Source organism: Danaus plexippus, chromosome 15, assembly GCF_018135715.1.
Source record: "Danaus plexippus chromosome 15, MEX_DaPlex, whole genome shotgun sequence".
Lineage (NCBI taxonomy): Eukaryota > Metazoa > Arthropoda > Insecta > Lepidoptera > Nymphalidae > Danaus > Danaus plexippus.
The window spans coordinates 1,064,041-1,088,777 of record NC_083547.1 but is presented as its reverse complement, the minus strand read 5'-3'; the positions used below and the strand labels follow the sequence as shown (position 1 = coordinate 1,088,777).

General features: G+C 30.1%; 2 long non-coding RNA genes across 2 annotated transcripts; one reads left to right on the top strand and one right to left on the bottom strand.

Moving 5' to 3' along the window:
• The first annotated feature begins 5,092 nt into the window (after window positions 1–5,092).
• LOC133319257 (uncharacterized) lies at window positions 5,093–10,693 on the top strand. The gene is made up of 2 exons (XR_009752938.1): window positions 5,093–6,596; window positions 10,475–10,693. It is a non-coding gene; the product is annotated as an uncharacterized LOC133319257 (long non-coding RNA).
• Window positions 9,686–10,295, bottom strand: LOC116766433 (uncharacterized). Its single transcript, XR_004353242.2, has 2 exons — window positions 10,137–10,295; window positions 9,686–10,029 (listed from the first exon to the last, which is right to left on the bottom strand). It is a non-coding gene; the product is annotated as an uncharacterized LOC116766433 (long non-coding RNA).
• Window positions 10,694–24,737: the final 14,044 nt, after the last annotated feature.

Sequence of the window (24,737 nt, the reverse complement as noted above, 5' to 3'; positions counted from 1 at the left end):
AGGGGAAGCGACTCTCATTGAAGGAGTGACATAAAAATGTATAAGTAAACAGTTTTTCATACGCCCCTAAATAAAACGGAGTATTGTCGTATTATTCTCACATTTAACGATGCAACATATGGCATTTATTTTCATGATGTGGGTGTTTCGTGCGAAAGGAAACACATCTCTATCGAGCTAGCGATAATATTAGAATAACATTTAAACGACCTTATCGTAATTTTAAAAGGAACAGAAAGATTAAATTTATATCAAATTAAATTTATATATTCGGGTAATCGTCATTAAAAATATTTTTAATAACTGATTCGTTTAACGGAAGAAAAAAAATGATGTCCAAAAATCTTATCATTTTACAAAGAACTTAACACTCTATTTTTAAACACTCAAGAGTAATATCTCGACTGGTATTCGCAATATTTCTTGATTTTCACGGGAACATAAAGTCACGTACTAAAATTACGAAATAACTTTTATTGAAAACGTTTATTAATTAGTTATTTAAATAAAAAATACAGGAATATTTTGTTTAGTAAACGAAATATTCAATGTACGTATTTTATATGAGTTAATGTCAGGACCATAAATAAATTAATCAGCATTACTTTTCCTTCACGTTAATATATTTAAAATGTAAAAATTAATCTTTGTTTTGAAAATTCATAGTATATGTTCTTCCTTCTTAGACTAGAAGCTATTTCTGAAATTTATTGATGGAATAACTCAGTTAGAGCGACACTATGACTTAATATGATAGTATAAACATAACCGGTTTATTACTATGTAAGGATAAGATAAGAATTTTCATCTTAATAGCAATGTTCTGACGTTTCAAAAATAGTCTCATCGCTTCTATTTTCTTTTTAAAGCGTGTGAAGGAGTAATCTAATGGCTGCTATAAAATTTAATATTAAGATCCTACTTAGTCTACTCTATAGTGCACTTAGCATTTTTAAATTCGCGCTGTTAATATGGAATTTCATAAAGTAATTTTCAGGATTATTAATTTAAAATAATACACAAATAAAATATAATATTTCTGATTCACTAAACATGTTTCCAACATTCAGTTATCTGTCTCGGGATATTGGCATTTTCTGGGAATTATTTCAATATTCAGTGAAAGATTTCCCTATAATAATGCAGTATATTTCTGTTCGCTTCGTCATTCAGCTGAGATACTTGTAATACAATAACTGAAAGTCGTTTAAAAATATCACCTGTCTCGTTAATTAGTAGCGGAGATGCGGTAGTCATATTAAATGCGTGCCAAATAACAAGAGCTGAAATTCTCTTTACTTCTCAACGGAGACAATAAAACGTCTCTAATGGTTTGAAGAAATATTCTATATTTATGAACTATTTATTGTTAAAAGTGAACATGTTCATGTCTTGGATGCATATTCCCCTAATCGGTGTCATCTTTGAATTGTAACAAAATGTAACATTTCCTAAATAGCATTTAAACTAAGTGCATTATATTTATTTAATACCCTAGAGCCAAAATTGTGCTTCCTTATAAGATCTGTATGATGTTTTTATTCGTATAATTTAAAATGACACGCTGTGATTGTGAGTGAGTTTCGATTTCGACATTCGTTATTCCATGATGCGACTGAAAGCAATATAACAGAAAGGCATGAAAATCACTGTTTTAATGGACATTAAACATGCTGTATACACTAAATGTCAGGTCGTTGGCGCTGACTGAGTTTGATTCATCAGTCATTGCTGCTATATCGATGGATGTTTACAATATTGGTACTCTGAACAAGTGCGTACAAGTACTAGGTGTAACATCTGCTTCCTATTTGATTACGAACTGTAACTGCTCGAGTATTTTTAGACGTTGAATTGATTTAATATTATCTTGAGAACTAAACGATGTCAGTCACGATCGTAAGCTTAGTAGTTTTATGAGTTGTTATTGGTGTTGTGGTTTATTTTCAAAATATTTAGATCCATAGCTTGTAATATTCGCTTTAAATGTTTGACAACTTCCCATATATGTTCGTATTTACGTTTATTTTTTTTAATACAGATATAAATATCCCTAATATTTCAATCATGAATTAGTTATGATATTCTCCTGGTTGCTGACACCAAATATTTGTAATTTAAATGAATATTACAGGAGTAACTGTCGATTAAATGCTTTGTTTTTACCACGCTTTGTTAGCTTCATCTTTATGTTTGTTAGTTTGTAACCGACCTCTTTGGACACGATTTTGACCCGCTTTGTACGGTGAGATTTCATTTAAACTTGGTAGACTTATCGAGGGCCGACGACAATACAATAATTTTATTCAACTATCCTAATTAGGATCTTCAGGATTAAAAGATATTTTCCCGTGTCCTTTACGTGAGAGCGAGAGAGATAGTCCAAGAGAGTGGTCTTCCGCAAGTGTACTTCTCTGATTCGAGCACTGGGCTCAAGACAATAGTTGAGAGTTTTTCGCTATATTCTAGTGACTCTGATAATAATATAGAATGCAGAAAAGGCAATGCAGGAATCTATAATTAACTTGTACAGCGATCGTATTAGACTAATATTATTGTGGAAAAGCTGTTAATGCTGGGATAAGTCCCAATATCGATTTAAGCAACGATCTTATACAAATAATTGCCACCATCATCATTATGAAATGATCAAATTATAAAGGACTGTAGGATGCGGTATAAAAATATCAGATACAAACCGATGTGATAAAATATATTTGATTTTACAATTTTAGTAAGAAAAAAAAATTCAAACCACGCTTCTGCAGTTAGCCGAACTAAAAAGAAGAAAATATATATTTTTTTTAAATTCAATTTATGGATAAGAGTGATAAATAAACGAAATTATTTTAATGTAAAAAAGCGTGGGGTTCTTATATTGATATTTCTTAATGCTGCTCCCACCAGTATCAAGTTATATGAGGCAAGTGTGAGCTGATAGCGAGAGAACACATATCCACGTACACATGCAACCCCACGCTTTTTTACATTGATCTAATTTCTTTCATTTAACACTCTTATCCATAATTTGAATTATAAAAAAATATATATTCTTCTTTTTGGTTCGGTTTAGTCATGAAAGCGTGGTTTTTTAGTCTTTTTAAACTGCTTTAATAAACTGTTCTTCAAACCTTTTCGTTTACGATCTATATATGTGTAGACTGTTTAATTCATATGTATGTAATCTGAATGTATTTGAACTCAATCAGAACAAACTAGCAATAGTGATGGGTGTGTTGTTTGTCATTAACGAGGGTGCGACTTAATTGCTGTAATCGCATGCGACGTCGCATATGGCAACGATAGAATTGTAATTAAAACCTATGGGACATTTAGCTCATTAATGCTCTAGTCATTTAAATTACAGTTTAAAATCGTCATGTTTATATAGTTTTAGCGCCGCCCAGTCATGAACAAAATACGTTAATTAATTCTCCCGTTTTCTTGTTAAACATAAAATAAACAAAATTTATATAATAATAGAATGAGTATATCACAGATTAAATTTGCTGTATTAGTTGTGAGCTTCCTTAAAATTAAGTGGATGATAAATTTTTCGTGACCTAGTTAATGTTAATGTATTCTCTGATGTAATTTTATGAAAAACTTAATATTTATCACGAACATCATATTAGGATAAATGCAGCATAACGTGTGATCACCTGGTGCTTAAGATTTCTGATATCTGACTCAAACGACCCAAAAGTCACTTCGTAAATGTGGTTTCAATCTTCTTTAAACTCTACTCACACCTAAAGAATCGCATTTATCTGTAATATATGAAGACGAAATGATTTGAAAGCATTTTGCAGGAAAATTGCAAATCAATAGGAACATAAAAACTCGGAAAAGTTTTAAGTCCAAATTTCTTTGTCATCATTTCAAATATTTGAAATAAAACTGTCAAAGTAACTTTAATCTTCACCAGAAACAAATGGCTCCGTTGACATCGTTCGCGTATTTTACGACTAAAAAGACGGCATTTCTATTAGTGATAGAAACTTTAGTCATTATTTACATGAACTTTGAACTGTATTGAACTTTATTATAACGTAAAACTGTAATTGACGTTTATTTAGATATTTTTAAATATAATAAGCGAACAGAATTTAGCGTGTCCGTATTTTACGTAACTTTCATATCGCACGAAACAATCCGAGGCGTTTATTTCCTATGTTACTTAGGGTACAATAATAGTTTTTCATTTCATTTACTTTTCGTGATCCACATTATACATTTGGGTTAAGCCGAACTGAACGATAAGTGTATATAATGTTAAAAGAGTATGGCTATTCTTTTTGACAATATATCATTATTGATTAATTTCTTTGAGAAAAATATAAACAATAACGTGTAATAACTATATCAAATATTGAGATTAAATTAGGCGAAAGCATTATTCTGTGTTGAATTCAAATAATTTGTTTACTCTTTGAATATAATTCATCATTGTCTTCATGTATGTGGTCGAGTTTTCGAGACTCTGATTATACAGAACCACTTAAATTCTCGTCATAAACAAAACAACAAAATCTATTTAACACGATGCAAAACAAAATTTGTATTTAACGTTAATCGATTTATTTTATGTTATCGCTGTACCCCATTTACAAATATATAATTTTATTATTATTTCTAACTAATATTTCTAAATTATAACTAACTTTTGAATTGCTCGTCAAAAACTTAGTTACGAGAATGAGAAGAAAAAACTTTACACATTTTTCAGTCACTAAGGATTCATAGACCTTCTTAAATAATATTTCTCAAAGGTATTCTTTAAAATGAAAAACTTAAATGTCCCACGATTTAAAGGCACAATCATAATATACAGAATAACTTCTTTAAGACTGTTGGCATTTTTATAATTTTTTTTTTATATAATTTTATTAGTCTTTTATACGTCTATATTTTTAGGGGACATATATTTTTTATATGCACTATATAAAAAAAGCGAAACAAGATTACAATTGAATTAAAATTGAAAATATAAAATTTTACTGAAACCTTATAATTATTTGAAAGCTAATTCTTTATAAAATAAATAAATTAGGCATCTTATCTAAGAAAGTAAATGGTTATTTAAGAGATATACGTAACTTACAATAAACATCACGTTTTAATGTTAATAATCGTTTTGATTGCTATTAGAATATTATTTGAATTAATTATAATGTTAATGTGATTTGATTGAACATTCTTGTGGCATTTATTTTTACATGATTTTGGACAGTAGTCAAATAAATTAACATTTATTAAGTTTTATACACGCTTAAACCACGTCTGCACTATCACTCAACATCTTAAGCGTTTAGTTAGCGAAAATTTATCTATGACCAACTGTTAAATAAGACGCTAAAATTAGTTTGAAGTTGATTCCTCACCAATGTTGCAAATACTAGTTTAATCAAAGATCATAATATCGTAGTATCTATCCATGCTTAAAGACGACTGCCTGTTTATTGTAATTTTAATAAATATTCCACAATATTATTTTATATAACATAACTCTACTATAAAACGTGTTGTTAATGAGTTACTATTGAGAGCCTTGTCTTGAAATCAGTTATTACCAGACGATAAAAGTTTTAGATCGCTATTAATGCCGATAACATTATTATGTAGTATATATATAGTCAAGGTAAATATAAAAACCTGTTCAGCTTCAGTGAAGTAACAGTTCCCTTTGCGGGGATTTACGTAGCTTCTTCTAAATGCCAACAGTTACAAAGTTAAACATGAATTGGGAATTAAAAAATTGTTTATTAGATTATGGTTATTATAATTTCCTTAAATTCATATTTTTTTTATTACAAAAACTCATGAAAGTACTAAGAACATTATTATATATTCGTGTCGATAAACATTTGTTAAATTCCGTTCGAAAATGTAGACCAAGGTTTTAAAACTTGTGTGGATTTTTAATGTGGTTTGATTAAAAGCAGTTTTTATTTGAAAAAAATGTATAACAGCTTGTCTCTTGGGTTTGATGTACATAATAAAGAAAAAGGTCGTCCTTTGGGTATACCTCGTCGTGGAAACCGAGCAATTTAGATTTGAATATTTTTATTTACCTAATCCTATTTTATCTATATTTATGATAACATCTGTGTTACTGTAATGTTTTTTAATGAAAATGTTTTTCGAATAAGATGCGTATGCATATCTAATATGCTTTTAATATTTTTTTTATATAGTTTTTGTTATAATATATTTGAGGTAACTACTGTCTTGTCACCGTTATAATTTTGAGGTATAAGACCTAAGTGTTTTGTTTATTTTTAAGGTGTGAAGTACGAGTTTCTCCCCTCAGTTTTTGAGCAGAACGCTCTCATCAGTTAGCGATCGGAAGAATGCTAATGCGTTTGAGATCTTTATCGGTCTTTGAATAACTGTTATTTTAAATATGAGATGTATAAACTATACATTGTATTTTTATCGTTTTATTTTATTACAGAGAGGATGTGAAGCAACAAAACCACTGGTGATCCTTATTCATTGTATGAAATATCTTACAGCGAATATCACGTGACTGGAAGACATTAAGCTTTCTGCAGCTCGTGGATTGATTAACCCATGAACTGGCCAAGAACTAGGTAACCTACTTAATGTATTAACTTTTGAAGAAACATCCCTTTTACTATGATAATTGCATGTCTTTTCGTTTCAATGTGTACAATATGATATGGAAGTCTTTCATGCCCGTATCATAACATTAATAACTACTTCAACTGGCTTCAGTTTAATGATACAGCCTTTTATTCTAAACGAAACACAGATACCTTCTGTCAGTCGTAACAAACTCATCGTTATGACAACCCTTTTCTAAGTGTTGATTATGGGAGTGACTATTGAGTAGTTGTAGCAGTAATTTACTAACAGTCTTCTGATTGTGATCAGTATGAAAATATTTAAATCGCGACGCGGTCTCTTCGGTCTCTTCTGAGTTTTAAGCTTACAACGTTTCAATTTTACGGACCGTATCATATGTGATGTAAAATTTTTGTATTCACATAATTTTTTTTACATCATTTGCCTCGTTTTGTTTCTTCTTCCTCTTCTGCTATCTTCCTTTCCTTCCCTTTTATTTGTAACTTGATTTTTTTTTATTCATTCTTTAAAATATTGATATGTTTTAAAAATTCTAGTTCATCCACAAAAAAAAAAAAAAATATTTGTATAAAGTCTGGCCTGAGCGAAAAGTTTCAAATAATATTTTAGCATTTTTTTAGCCGAGCTAAATGTTCTTTGGTCACGGTAAAACAAGGCATAATTAATGTTACACTTAGCTTTGTTAGCTGACGTTCTAGTTGGTGGTTGTAACGAAGATTCCATTAAGCATATTTAATACATTCTTAATAATAGATCGAAAAGTTAAGCAAAATACAAAATTAAATTTTTTAAGATAAATATAAATTGCACGTATTTTCATGCATAAGCCAAGTTTTTGGGTATGTTCTGTTCATATAAATGAGCGTAATAGTCGTAATAGCGTAATTGCATAGCGTTCTAAGTACCTTTATCTCTACACTCGTAAGAACATAAGTGATCTGCCAAACAAAAAGTGTTGGTAAATCTCATAAGAAGGTCAACGCTTTTAAAGTGTGTAGAGTTTTTTATGTTCTGTTATCATAGAAATGGATTGAATCAATTTTATTTTACCAAATTATTTCCAAAAAATGGAACACGCGAGTTTGGATTCGTAAAGTAAATTTTAAATTACGTTTGCACGTAAAGCTTATGATGGGAAAAGTTGCATTGGCGCTGTAAATATTTGATATTGATGAACGACATCAGATACTGTGTACAGAGAGAGTTTTTTTTTATTTCTAAGTATTATTTCATAGTATTTCAAATGATTTGCATAGAATGCACTGCAAAAATATAGTATGCAGGAAAGTCCATTAAAGTTCTCCAAGCAGTTACCACATCGATATAAGTCAAATTAATTTAAATAAGACGGCCTGTAAGTTGTTTTATATGAAGAATAATTTCTTCAGAAAATATACAGGAAATAAAAAAATACTTGTAAGACTTCATCAATGGTAGTTCAGTATTGATTTGCTTTGTTCCGTTGAATCTTTGATTGTATTTATACAAATATTTAAATAAAGAAACAATATTATAAGAAATATATTGACTTTTAAAAAAACAGACAAGGATTTTATTAAACATTAATTTGGAAGTTAATTAAAAGTAGATTTCTCTCAGTTTTTTAGACTTTTCTGTGTTTAAACACCTTTATAAAATTTTATATGTTAGGATTTACTCCCACACTTTTGTAAACTATAATTTTTTGAAACTTTTGATGTAAAATATCATTTCTTTTAAGTCAAAATAATATATCAAAAAAAAAATTCTTGCGAAAATGGACAGCGAGGAAAAAAACAAGTAATGTATATTTTTTCAAATTCACTCATCGCATGATATCATTCTAATATAAATCAAGTCACAGCAGAATATGCATTAAACATTAAGACATGTTGATTTTTTCCTTAAGTATATCAATGTATGCATCCTTTATTGTCTTCATCGTTGTTTTGTAAGAATTCTATAAAGCTATAGAGCTTTAGGTATAGACCCATACTCAATGCTTTACGATTTTGTTTACAAGACCATCGATATCGTCACTGGCTACGATTGACTGGAAATTGTTTTTACATAGTTGTATACGTAAATAATATGTTATTTTTTTACTTGGAAATAACATATAATAATATTTGGAAATATGTTGATAATTCAATGTGATTGGATCGATCCTTTGAATTATTAATTGTACAATAAATGTAGATCACTAAATTACTTTAAATTCAAAAAAAATATGCAAGCACACGTAATAAATTTGCAGTCAAAAATAACTTATTTCAGGTGCATCCTTTATAAACTACTTATCAACTTATTAAAATCTCTTTACATATATTAAATTTATATTATCCATTTTATAAAACAAAATAGATTTGTTTTTTTTTCCAAAAACGAGTTCTAGATAATGTTAGACCCGGGGGTGAGCGCCCCGGACACAATAGTGCCATTAGCAGACTGTCACGGAATGAAAAGAACGAATCGTCGGCACATTTAATACAGCGAACGAAGAGTTGATACAAATAAAAGCCACGATATTTTCCTTTTTAAAGAAAAATGTTAAGAACAATATGGAATGAGTATCATTTCACAAATACCTATTACTTTACAATTTTTCTCCTATTTGTCCCCTTGAAATATAATACAGAGAAAATGAGCACAAAGTTCCAGTCTATTAATTCAAACGATGTCTGGTCTTGTAAAGGGCTCAAGAAGCCGAGTCATGCTTTAATTAAGAAAGGGAATATCTCGCCATTTCCGAGTTATTTATCATAAAAGTCGACAGGTAGATGCTGATATACTATCTACTTCCAATGTGCCGTGTTCCAACGTTTGGTACATTAATATATTTAGCCGTTATGTAATACAATATAACGTATTCCATTAATTGCCTTTCTCATATTCACACTCGCCTTATAATATCTTTCTTCTGTAATATGTGAAATATGAATTTGGTCTTTCATACGCAACAAGAGTTAGATCCCTTTTCATATCACATCACTCTAATAGACCGCTGAATCTCGTCAGCAGTAGATGAACACTGCTGAATACTATGTAGTTTATGTATTTTTATTATTTAAGTGTGCAATAAATATAAAAAAGCTTTAAATTTGTTATCGATTATAATAAATACGATATAGTCACCGTTCATGAAATCTCAAACCATTTTTTATCAGCCATCAAACGTTACATGAGTGTACGTTTGAAAGCATACAGTAATAAATATATTTTAAGATTCGTGAACTTGTACATTTGTAGTTTTTCACGGTGATGAATTCCTTCTTTTGCCGATTTCTTTGTTCTTATTAAAAGGATCATTGGCATTAACCGTCGTCGCAGGGCTCGTAGGGTTCACAGCGCTATCATTGGCCTCTTGTAATGTTGTCTCTTCAGCCGTGTTCTGTCCCTGTTTATCCTTTTTCGCATTTTTCAATGCTTGCAACATTTCTGGAAGAAATATTTTCACATAAAATATGTTTTTGGAGAAACTAAATTTACTTAAAAAAATAAAAACTTTCGCAAGTAATAAAATCAACATTCCGACAGTTCCTTACCCCGTCTAAAATTACCAGAAAGCGGCATTCTGACTTCGTTTCAATTCAACACTGAGCGATCATGTAATTTTTACCTGAATATTATCTAATAATCAAAATTTTCTACACGTCATTGTAATAGATTCCGTACCACTTGTAAAATCTGACTTCTCGGCTGAGATGTCCATGCGTTGTTTATGAAATTTTACAAAAGAGTTTATACTACTATTATATTATTTGATATATATATTTTCGGCTATGTAATTATATAGGTCAAATTTATATTTTATATTGACTTTCTTTCTTTCTTTGCCCTTCTTGTGCCGGGAGAAATGTGATAAGAAAAATTCTATAGACAGGACCACATCAATCACGGTAAGCTGTATGAAGAGTGACGTCATAAAAATATAAAATTCGTTTTATAGAAGAATAATCCCGTAACGGCTAACAGTCGTTAAGCTTATCTGATAAGGAGACCTACAAATAATGGACCAAACAAATCTTTTGTTATTTCAAATACTACATTATTGAATAGACAATAAGTTTGTTTTCGATAAATAATTAATGTGATATAGCCTTTGTATAGCATTTTATTTTACCTATCTGAGTCTAGAATAATATTAATCACGAGACTTCAAGTATGCTTAATAAAACAGACTCTACACATATCAAGTAAAAGGTCTTCAAATAGAAATATGGAAAATAAACACAAAGAATATGCAAAGTTGCTATATGATAAGTTTTTAAAATTTCATTATAAAAATTCTAGTAATGTGTTTGCGGTGTAAAAAAGTATAAGGAAAAATATTATTGTAAGAGTTCTCACTTTAAAACAGAGTAAAAAATATTACATCACATAAAGTAAAAGCCTCCGAGTTTAAGAAAATCACAGACTCTGTTTTCTCTGGACTATAAACAAGGCTTAAGCGTTCTCCGAAATTCTTGCCTTGTCTCAATTTAGGAGACTATTCCGCAAATTTCATGATCCTAAAACTTATCAGGACAAACAACGTAAGTACAATTTATAATTAAACTAGTTTTTGCATGCGACCTCGTCCGTTTCGACTTCGGAATGGAACTCGGAGTGAAATATTTAAAAAATATATGGCAACTCACCAGGAGCAACATCTAACGTCGGCGTCACGTGACCTCATATATAATTCAACTGTTATTCAATAATCCCACGAGAACTACACAATGTATTGGGATAGATCACAACTCATGACTTATTTAAATTTTGGAACCCCATTACTGTAAAGTTATATTAAAATCAGTCGAGTAGTTTTTACGTAAAAGAGCAAAAAACCATCCATTCGCCATTACTCCATAGATACAATCATGATATTTGTATCATCAACGTGTCAAATAAACCTGATTTAATATTACTCAAAGAAGGAAGAAGGCGTGTGCTTCTTCAAAGAAAACGTTATACAGTGGCTTACCTAGATGTCGGTCAATTCATGGGTTAATCAATCGTCCGCGAGCTGCAGAGTGATAAATGTTTTCCAGTCACGTGATATTCGCTGTAAGATACTTCATAAATCAGGAATTTCAGTTATAAATAGATTTTCTCAAATAATATGCACTATCCATGGTAGTCTTCTTTAATAGTATAAAACTTATGATAAACAGAATGTTCAATGCCTAAGTCATGTAGCATCATTGATAAGAATTACGTGACATAGGCATATGTATTACAAGTATATACTATATGTAAAAATTTTAATGAGTATGACATTTATATCAACGTGTGCATATTTCTAAACTTATGTATTTAGCCAATTCTCTGCAGCAATTCGCTTGTCGTTCAATTTACAAAGAGTTCCTACCTACCCAAGTAACATTAATATTAAACTTATATCTTTAAAACTGCTAAACATAGTTATTAAACTACCCTGTTAAAGAAAAGAAGAAAAACGATATTAATATACAATTAAAATACGTATTAAAGCGTAAAGCTTTAAGCTTGATCACACAAAATAAAATATGCTTTACATTGCGCATCACGCGATTCTTGCTTGAAATACATTGTTTATACACGAGGTATGTTCTACAAAGAAAGGCAATTTTATTTTCAATCTAAAAAATATATAAAACTTTAGTCTTTAAGAATATTGTAAAGTAGAGTGAGTATGAGTTATTTGTTTAATAACTGGAGCGACGAGATCGTAATGGTAATACGAGAATTCTTGTTTAGATCTATAATATTGATGTAATTATATTAGGAAGATAGAGCAGTTAGATTTAGAGAGCCTTGCTCTACAAGTCAGACTAGCATTTGCGATTTATGAACATTATTATCATTTAGTGAATATTTGTGAGCATTTAACAATTGTTGGAGTATTAAAATAGTTTTCATAATATTTAAAGTATTATTTATTATCCGATGTTTCGTTTGCGTTGTACTTAAGTTTAAACAGAAACAAGAGTAATGTTTCTAAACATAACATTTCTCGTCTCTAACCGAAGCCTTAGGGCATATTAAGCGGCCATTTTATGTACTGCATGTATCAGAATTAATAATGTTGCCATACTAACGCTTTTTTTTTACATTTGTTTGTTACGATTTTTTATAGTGTGTAAGGAATTAAATTTACTTACTTTAATTTTTTTGGGAAAGTAAAGCTTACTCGCAATTCGTATAAGCGTTAGATCTTGTGGTATAATAGAATTGCGATTAGTTAAATCTTGATATTGATTGTGACAAACGAAGATTAAAAACAAAGGGAACTGAGTAGAATGAATTATAAGTAGAATTGAAAACGCGTAGCATCAATAAAAATTTCATAATAAATTAAATTAATAAATAAATATGCATAACATTTTGTATGTTAAAATGTTATCAAATAGACAAATAAAAAAAGACCAACGTTGATTTGCCTGATAAAAAAATATAGCAATTGTGATTATAGAAGCAATTTAAAAATAATGTTAACATAAGTGACAGGAGACGAAGAATTTTAATATCAGATATGTTAATATTTTTTTTTTGGAACGACAAATAACCGGATGTTTACAAACAAAGAATTAAGTTAAAGACATATTTTAAAAGAAAAATAATCGACGAGTGTCCTAACATATCGTCCTTACTTCATGGCGAAAATTATGTATATTTTAAAATAATATTCTCATTCAGGGGTTTGACAAGACTTTCTTGATTTCTCATAAATTGTTTTTTATTAGGTGTAGGAAAAAAGGCATTGTCACGTAAAAGCGCTTCACTTCCTTTACTGTTATTTCACACATTTTTCTCGAAGATTTGACTGCTTTCTTCAAATATTTATTAAGTTGACTGCTTTGTTAACTCTATGTTGGTTTTTTGGTACGGACGCTTGTTTTATTTGTCCTGATTTCGGTGAATTATTTTTTTGTATTATTATATATTTCGTGTAAAGTTAAGTTAATGTACCCATTTTAGAATTAAAATGGAATATTCTATATTTACATCCATTTTATAAAACATACATATAATTCAAAATTATTATTCTTCTAAAATGTATTTAACAAACAGATCCTGAGCACACCATGTTTAGTTTATGAACAATTTAAATCATTATTGAATGACTTGTATAGAGATAATTTGTTTTATGTCAAATAAATATGTAGGTCGTGAAAGTATTGTTTAAAAGTAACAGAATAATTAAGGAATTAATGTCAGTTATATCAAAACAAGAAACAAAAGAAACGGAAATGTTTTAATAAAATTTTATTTTTAAGCAACGGACTTTGGCTTACATAAATGAAAATTAAAATTACTTACAAAAAATAAACAGGTAATATACGGGCTTGATTAATAGCATGGTTTGTTTTTAATGTATTATAAAGCGGATATGGTTTTTTAATAGTTGAAACGAGAACATTCTATGGCTATCTGGCGATGTGTGATGTGTCAGTGATTTATGGCGCGGAGGATAGGTCTTCATGAACAAAACATGCGTTCTAAACATGTAAATAATTACTTGTTTTTTTCCATTAACATCTGATTATTAAGAAAGAATTTTTTAAACTCAATATTGGCGTATTCGATTTTATCGAAATGTTATGTAAGTTATGTTTTATATATACCTTAACCTTGTTGTCTTTATTCATACGAAACTCAGAAGTAGATTTGAACATTTTCGTGTGTTCAAAATATTAAATTATATTCTTTGTATATATATTAAAAATTATATAAATCTTTAATTCAAATTAAAACATAATTTAAATCATAACTTGACCTTTAATTAAAAGAACTGTCTAAGTGTTTTTGCATAATGTAAAAATAACAGAGAGTTATTTATAACTGGTACTTTCCTTGTTTCATAATATTTCTCAATGTGATATTTTCAGTACCCTTAGTCCAAGTTTTGCATCGTGACTTTACATACGCATATTTTCCCGTACCTCATTCAACAGGCTACATTAATACTGTAAATTGCGAAGATTTGTGAATGAAAAACTGCGGACTCTCCTTGTATGGCGACGAGGTCACGTGGACTAAGCATATACTGAAGCAAGGTCCCCATTATAAAACATTGTATATAAAATAGTCTTACAGTGTTATACTTATATTATTAAGATTTTTTAAATCAATTTATAGGTATAATTTTTCCCTAACATTTGCTTATTAATATATTAAATATAAATAAGTTACGACAATATATTATTTAACTGCACGGACTGCTCTTACTTTGGAACAATACGTGTTTGTTTGTATGAAAATGTTCTAGAATTATTCCATAAGTTGTTTCTCCACTACTAAACTGCATTTAAGATCAAGGGCAATGCTTTTAAATATAAATAAAAACGAAGTAAAAAGAAATTTGAAAGCTTTAAAAAATTAAGTTAAATTTAATAATATTAAATGAAGCTCCCAGTTAATTTAATATTCATATTAATATTCTAAATCTATTGTAAATATGTCTATAAATAGATTCATAAAAGATTTTTTCTATTCAATGAAAATAATATTTTTAATCATATTATTTCTACTTATACATACATTATCATAAATTTGCTTAAACTGACTTGATATTAAAAAAAATAAATAAAAAAAACGAAGCAACAATCTAATAAATAAGTTATTTTAAGATTTTTTTATAACCTAACTAATGGCTCAGATGATTTAAAATTTATATAATTTTAATATAACACAACAAATTATGTTAAAAGAATAGAAAAATGATAATTTTTAATTGAGTATAAGAATTATTCGGTAATATTGAAATGCCAAAAACAAGAAACCGCGACGCGCGCCATTTTAATTGTGATGACGTCATTAGACACGTTTTAGCAATGTGAGATGCCACGAATCAAGTGAATTGAACCGGTTTGATTGAGACCTTGATTGTGTCCTGGAACTTGCAAGACATCCTTACTGTATAGCTGTAATTGAAAAAAATACTCTTTGCTTCTTAACCTTATTTAATATGCATAAAATATCCGCGGTCGTTTGCCCTCGAATACTTTACTTGCTGAAATTTAGAAACGACATTATATATCAAATAATTCTAGAATCGGCAAGCGGAAACCGGTGATAAGGTTGCATATATATGTACAATAGTGTTAAAGAGATCCAGAGTAAATATTATTAAGGAAAGATTTGATTTAACGCGTCATTTTGATTTCACGATCATGAAGAGTCGACGATGAAGCGAGTAAATCCGGACATATTTTTTTTCAATATTGCACCAAATGTCAAAACAGGTTCGAATCTAACAGGTTGTTAAACTCATGTTATAACTTAAAAATAATATCATCTATATGTAGGAGCATTAATAATGTATAAAAAAATTAAATAAAAAATATGCTCATACTCCGAAACGTGAGATCAATAATTATAGACTATGAGAGTTATCTATTGACTAAGAATTTGCACACATAAGAGGATATTTCAATTTGAAAGTGTAAATAAAAAGGGGAATTAATATATATTTATTGTTATCTAACTATCTCGCTACGTCATGGAAGGCAATTTGTTTTTCCCCACCTGCTCGCATACGTGACAGTTGAGGTGAAATTCAACTGTCAAACAACGGAAAAATACTCTCCGGCGGGTTTATTTAAGGTCGAGTATAAAAACCAATTAAAAACAATTACTACCAATACAAGTCAATATAAAACTTTAAGTATTTTATGAATCAGTGTGATTCTGACGCCTTTAGGACTAATCGAACAAAATATATCAAAATTTAAAATTATATAATTCCTTTATAAAGATTACAAATAATTTAATTCGCTTCGTTTATGTATTGATTCGCTACTTCTGTGTTATTTAATTCGTTGGAAAGTAAATTATACCTACGGGGTATCGTTAATGAGGAACGATTGATAAAGTCAATGAATAAGTACTGTAGTTTACAGATGCATGTTGATATATAAGCTAGAACAGGTATAAAATATTCATCATATTCATCGACGGTCCTTCAATTCCATGATGTGAGATATAAAATTAATTCTTATCTGAGCGAGGTGCTATTACAAACATTGTTAACCAACGAATGCAACAAATTAGAGTTTTATTTACGGTCAAACGTAAACGTAAAATATAGTTTTAGATTTTTTTTTAGATGTAGTTTTGTATTTAAGCCGAACAAAATTAGATCGTAGAAACTGGCTGAAAACATTGTGCGACATCTTGTTAGTAGGGACCGATCAGAGCGGTATATACTTTTCGGTGTATAAGTAGTGGTGAAATAAGCGATGAAATCCTTAATGTTTCTGCTTTTGCTTTTCAATAATTCCATAAGTCCTTTTTAAGGACCTATTGTGAAAACATATCTTAAGCACACTTCCAGTATACAAAGAAGACGGTAGTTACTTTAAATCCTGCAGACCGGCTATTAGTTTACAGAAAAGTATAAAAAAAGACGAGCTTAGAATTGACCGAACATGCGTAGTGACCAACATAGTAAGGTTATGTATGCATTTAAAGTTATTCTGCTACTTGTTTTCCTTGCATAGTTGAACTTCACAACCTCCTGCAGCCTACACGAGGTAGTCGCTCGGACGTGAATCATTTAAACACAAAGTAACGTTAAAGTGACATTTTAAATTCCTCATTAGAAAGAATCTGGTCTCAAATTATTTGTACACGTACTGAACTTCAGGCCGATTGATGTGACTTATTGACTTGTGCATACATTTACGTATTGATTACTAACAGAATAAAAATCTATATAAATGTAGTTAATGTTATTAATTCGTGTTTGAACATAACGGCGGTGTATACCAATAATGTTTTTTCCTAATCAATAATTATATGTAGATATATATACGGTTATAAAAACATTGCAGCTGAGAAGGCTGGTGCAAAGTATCCGATACGTGACATTGGAATGACCTCGATTTAAATTACCATTTATTAAAAAAAAGATATATAAAAAATTGTAACAGATTAAATCAAAAACTAAATTGTTTTCGTTATATTAATATGTAGTTTTTAATTTAAATTTAATTGCACTAAATAGGTGTACGAAATTAACATAGTTTTTGTTAAAAAAGAAAACTAAAAATATTTTTTAACTATTAATCTACCTATATGACGATTGAAATATTATATTTTTTGTTTATATAAAAAGCCATGTGATGTTAAAACGACTGAAACTTATATTTTATTTTTTTATGATAAAATGACTTGATCGGATTAGCTGCGATATATTTCTGACCAGCTCACTGGCAAAACCTCAGTCACCAGACATTGTAAGTATGGTCCTGTGACGCTTTCCCCAAATGTCATATTTATTTTATATTATATAATTACAAATTAAACAAATAGTTACGTAATATAATGATAATTTTCGTTTCGTTATATTTTGAAGGAAACAATTTATACGTATCAGTCCTAACCATGTTGATGCTGCGAAATTGTTTATAAGATTTAAGCATACAATTTTTATAAAAAACTTATATCTCAATACACTTATTTAGAGGTAATGAGTGGTGGTGACCCGTGGTTTTGTGGCCCGGGTGCAAACTGAGGTAATATTTTTATATTTGTTATTTCATAATATTAATATCGAATGTGGATTTGTCAGAACAAGCGATTGTTTTTTCGGATTTAATCTACATAAGTTTTTTTCTGAATAAGCTAGTTCGATTGTAATTATATTCATATTTTTCTCTCCAAAATGTTTACATGTTGTAGCATAAGAAATTATGGATATTTTTAAGAAAAAAATTTAGTAAACATGTTTTGCTACAACCTCCTCATATTAAGTAAATTAATTTTGGGTTATTAAGTCCTTTTACAACGTGTCAAGATGGCCGAAGATTTTGTTATAATTTACTTGTTAGATGCATCGAGATACTGTTATTTTATTAAAATTATATATAAAAAAAATGTTGTGTACAACGCAGTTTATTACTTTTAGGATGTATTATAGATAAATTGTCAGATAGTAACAAGTCTTATCTTTTGGGCATTGATGTGCAAATCGATTTCACAGATCTGATAGCAGGGTGTCGTGGTTTTTCTGGATGCGACGAATATCAACTTGCCGTTGCAGCACGGCTTCTCATTGAGATCATCATAAATGAGTCCCAGGCTGAAGGTGAGCCCCGGGGGTATTCTTTTGCATCTCGACTGGGACAGGTTGATGAATTTGAACTGTTCCATTACTGGTACGCATTTGTAAAGCTTCACGTAAACCGGCTCTAAGGTCTGATTGCAGAATCTGATGTGCTGAGTCGTGACGCCGCCCCGCCTGTACTCGATGCGATAAGGATTAGGGTATGACACTAACTTGTTCTCACAAACGTACGAAGCTGTCTTCCTCAAAGGACTGGAGAAGTATTTAGATATCTCAATAAATCTTTCAACTTCCGATTTGAAGGCTTCGCTAGTTTCATATTGTTCTTGTGCCTCTTCTATATCAGCTTTCGTCTCATCGTAATCTGTTAGTAAATTATCTAAAATAGTGTTATTATTCTCATTTTCGGTAGTTTTCATTAATTTTTCTTCCGTGTTATCGAACACGGGCATCGGTCGGCTGGCTCTTTTTGTTTTATTTTTTATTTTATGGTTCATTATTATTACAATTAATTTATAAGCTATTTATAAAAACGAAAAAATTTTTGGACAGTTGGTATAATTCCAATTTGTCATCCAATGTCATTTGTATTGAAAATTATTATAATGAACTGCGGTTTTGAGAATTGGTATCAAGGAGATCTTATGTGGAAAATTAAAAAAAAATAATAACGTTTCTAAAAGTATAAACTATTTTTGTTGTTATTTCCTTAAACTTCTTTAAAAAAAACGTCTTGTTAAGTTTTGCTGAGAATATTGTCCTACGAAATGAGATCATAAAAATCTCTACCTAACCAAATTTGAAAAGAATCTACTAGGGCTGCCGTCGAAGTACGTTCCAAGAATGAATTGATTTTAGTTCTGGACAGGCCCAGGTCTTTTGATAGATTTCTCATTTTAAAATTTTCAAAGCATTACTACTATGGAAAATACATTCCAGGTATAATTAAATTATTTTTTTTTTAGTTTTATAAATATATTTCATCAATGAATATACGAGCTATTTACGAAAATGAAAATGTTGTATTTAGAATCAACAACAAATATTAAGTTAAAAAGAAACACAATAATTTTGGTGCACAATAAACTGTGCAGAGTTCAATGAGTTCGTGACTAATGAGGATTTTTCGTGATTCTTTTAAAGCTGCAATAAGCATTGTTACAACCGACTTCCTGTCCTCTGAATTTGCAATCATAATATCAGAAATTAATTTGTAAAGAGTACAATATAAAACAAAAATACTGCGCTGTATTTCATACGTAGAAAATGGATTAATTAAGTCAAGAGATCCGCGTCATCGATTTTTAACACAGTTAGTAATAATTTGCAAACAATACGTGTATAAAATTATCCTTAATTGGTGATTAATGAATGAAATTTGTATTAAAAGAAGTAAAAACATTGTTTTAATTTCAATAATTATGTATTAGGACCGCAATATCTTTGACAGGTGAGGACATTGACAGTTTTGCGTTCTGAAATCTGTTGTATTGATATTTCGATGTAATAATTATATTCTCATTTAGTTAAAACAGTTAACAATGTACATAGAAAAATATTATTTAACACTATTTTACTACTTTGTACTTGGTTAATAATTGTAATAAATACCATGAGGCAAATTGAAATTACTATTTTGTTGGCTATAACTAAACTGCTGAGTTGATTTTGATAGGATTTTCTATGTAGATAGCTAATGTAATAAACAGTAACTCTACTCTTTAATATTATTTTTCTTAAATTCCGCGTTGGAATTCACGGTCAGGGTTAGTCGTAATGGAGTTTGAAGCGACCCAGACTGGCTTTGACGTCTCCGCGTGTTGGAACCGGAACATTGTATTATACTAATTTATATTCAATATCAACGAGTCAATAATATTATGATAACATTTTTATGCACAAGTTTATACGTTTTATTATATAAGGCCACGATGTGACTAAACTATGCATGTACGTTGTTCTCATATACATAACTTTATTTAATAATAACGAGCACTAAAAAAGTAATATATAAATGTATTATTAAGCTACTATAGTATAACTATTTAACATCTATTTGTTGTGTATCATAAAATAATTTAATTGGTTTTATTGGAAATACTCAATTACTAAATTTTTGTAGTTGGTACAGCCTAGCTGTGGTCAAGTAACTACAGCTCGAACATGGGCTGGCTCGACCGGGGAGGTACCACCCTCTCATAGAAGATCGGCGTGAAGTAGTCATTAATGGCTGCGTTTCCTCCGATGAGTGAGAAAGCCGGTTACCCTTTCCCTGTTCTCACCCTCTCCTGCCATTTCCTTATTCCCACCCGTCCCTCATCAACAACAACCAAGATTGGTAGCGCATCCGCAACAGGGATGTTGGGGTGTCTATGGGCGACAGTGACTACTGCCCATCAAGCAGGCCGTCTGCTCGATTGCCACCTCTGGCATAAAAAATAAATAAATATGTAAATACAAATAAATAGAAAATACAGATTCCAATGCAAACCTTATCCGTAGAACCATTTTCTTCCAGCTATCCTTGCGGTATTGGATTTACAAAAAAAATAAATGAAATTATGTACTAATATTAGTTTATGTACATAATTACAACAATGATATTATTGTTCCTTTGTCGTATTAAAGTTCTGTTTTCTATGTAAAACATTAAAACCAACTATCGTGTACTTTGAGATGTGAGGTAAAAAAAATAAATCAAATAGTTATATTATTTTATCTTATATCGAAGTTTTAACCAGACCATCTCAATATATAATTTTAATTTATCATCACATGAAATAATAACTAATTAATTTATTCTTAATTATTATACTATTGTGTTGTTTGACATACTATCTATTATATCTCCCACTTTAATTTAATTATTTTAGCCAGTTACTTACTATTTCATTGTTAGATTAAAGTACTTATAAGTGTTCCGTATAAGTTCGACTGCAACAATCTCTGTATTATTCCGTTTATGTTTTATACAGTAAATATTCATGAATAAATATTTCAAGTACATCACTTTATAATTTTAATCGATAGCTCCTAGTATTTAATTAATATTCTTCACCTGAGTACATTAATCTAACGGAAATATCTTGTTATCGAAACAAGTAATTCTTGTGAGCGGAGTGTCAGTCAACGCGTTTTATATAACACGTAAATAATCGAACATGTGTAAACGTAAATTTCCATAAACTCCACTTGTAAAGTAGCAGTTAATAAAGACAAGTAATCAATAAAACTTTGATCGTCTGATTAACCTTTAATCGTATGCGCGAGAAATTACGCTAATTTCTGATTGAAAATACTTAATTGTTTACGTAAAAATTGTATAAGCATTTCAAGTGTAATGAAACGTGTTTTAATATTGTCAGTAGTTTTGCTAAGTCACATAGCGGCGGAAAGCACGACTGTCAATTAGTATCCTAAGTGAGATAGGGTGTAGGTGCTCGTTGCCTTCTGTACCTACACCGGTATAAGATTTGTCTCGTATTTATTTTATTTAAGGCTTTATGGGTACCAAACAACAAAGAATAAAATTAACAGAAAAATAATTTATGATGTACGAGAAGCTAATTGCCAAATGGCAATAACTACCAGACGACCTGAGTTAGGAAAACATTGACATGGAAAATTATAGTAAGATACATACCAGCACATACTACTGCATAACATATGTATATACATTTAACTTTTCTCTGATAGATATCAAGCCTTGACAAAATTCTTAAAAATATTTACTGTTTCAGCCTTTCTTACTTTCAAGGGCAAAGTATTTAGATTTTTTGCGTGAATAATGATTGTATGTCTACATAAATTGGTTTTGAAGTGAGGCATTTTAAGAACTAAATGAAGGATGTGGCACATCTCGTCTGCCCGTGATCACGTTTGCTAAAAAGTAAACTAAACGTCGGGAGTTTGTAGTTTTTTACAAAAAAAAAACACGCGTAGTTTATCATTAAAATATTAGTTTCATTTAAATGAATAAAACTCGCGAAAATCTTAGATCTCATTATTTTAAGAACTAGTTTGTGATGATGACGTGGGGTTGGGAAGAGGGTATTTGGAGTGGCCGTAAAGGCTATATAGTTGTGAGTAAGCTGCACGTGGATAACCTTATTTGACAGAGGGTGTGGTCGTGGCATTCAACTTAGGATATAAATCCATTATGGTTGATGGAGTATTATTAGAAGAGTGTCATGATATTCTTTAAATCACTTCTTACTTTTCTGTTTCAAAGCAGGGGAAGGCTCTGGATGCAAATATAGAATTTTCAGTCTCCTCGATTGTCGTTGAAGATCACCGTGTTATTTGACATGTTGAGGTTGCTGCAATCAGTTTTAAGTGGAAATCTCACAAAGTTCGTCTAATTTTCCTGGTTGTTTGGTATACTAAGGGATATTTTCATTCGTCTAAAAGTGACAGTCTTACAAACGTCTTGTTTATTACTCCTGTAACATAACAGATCCTTCTGTTTCCCAAAAAGCTAGCTGCTTCTTATGTCTATCATGGAAGTTGCAGTGCACGTTTTATCGATATCCAACATGAGGGTAACTATTACCTTATTCAATTGGGTTTGGAATTTACCTGTAACTAAACCTGTTTTGAAAACGGCTAATAGCAACGCAGTCAATGTAAAAAAATATTTTTTTTTAAATCTTTAACTACATTAGCGTGAATCCCAAAAAGTTTTTTGTATCAAAACTTTTTATACGTGTATGTCTTAAAATTATATCGGATTTGTGAACCAGTTTGGCGGAAATATAAGACAGTGTAAAGCTGATAATATTTAACATTTCTGATTTACAATCGTTGTTTAGATTTGTAATGTTTTGTCATATCTAGTTGATGAAGTCGCAGCAGGCTCAATCATAATTTTAACAAATGTCTTATTTATTAAAGTAGCATTTGTGATTGACTCTGTCTTGTTTTCATATTATTTTCAAATAATTATAGTTCCCTTAAAACACAATAATGTCGTCATTCCTTTATTCTGTTTATCGATATTATACAGCATTTACTTTGTTATGTAAGAATTTAAATTTTTATTATTGGACCGGTTTTTCTTGTATACAGTAATGCAATAAATAAATTCTAACGACTGACGAAATGATAAACATTGTTTTTTATTCAAACAAAATAATAATTACTTTTTGTTTACAATTTATGACGTAAAGATCAAGGAATAAAAAACAGTGTAGGCAAAGAGTTACAGCAAAAGATAATGTATAATATAAAAAAAAATTAACGAATTAATTGCAGCGTCTTCATTGATCAACTTAAAGTTTGCTTGTTTTTTAATGTACTAAGTTAATTTCTGATAGTTCACATATAAAATAAATTATTTTTTTCGTACACCGTACATTATGTTTATACTAGGGTGGTCTGAAAAGTTTCCGACCTTAACCTAAAGATGGCAGCACTTGTAGGTAAAAGCTACTGTATTTCGTTTGATCATCTGTTGACAATTACTCACCAAAGTTTCAGTCATTTTGGACGCGCAGTTTTTTATGTGACAGTCGTTTGAGTGAGTTGATGTGAGTTTTTTTCTAAAAATGTACAAAATCGAGTATCCAGCTGTAATTAGCTTGTTTTTGAGAGGCAATACGCCATCGCAAAGAACAGATAAGTTGGATTCTGTGTATGGGGACTCTACACCATCATTTACCACAATAAAATTTTGGGCTGCTGAATTTAAAGGTGGCCGTAAGAGCTTGAGAGATGATGAACGTTCGGGACGTCCAAAAACTGCAACTACCGACGAAAACATCGCTAATGGTGCTATATGACCGCCTAATTAAAGTGAGAGAGATAGCAGAGGTTATTAACATGTCAAAAGAAAGTTTTTGTCACATATTAAATGAAAATGTACATATGAGAAAGCTTTCCGCGCGTTCGGTGCCTCGTTTGCTCACGTTAGACCAAAAAAGTGTTCGAATGAACATTTTCAAAGCTCTTTCGGCGCAGTTTAGGCGAAATAAATCCGAGTCTTGGCGCAGATTTATTACTGTAGATGAAACTTAGATACACCATTACACGCCCCAAACAAAAATACAGTCTAAACAGTGGAATGCAAAGGGGGAACCGTCTCCAAAAAAACAATAAGCTGTCTTTCCGGCTG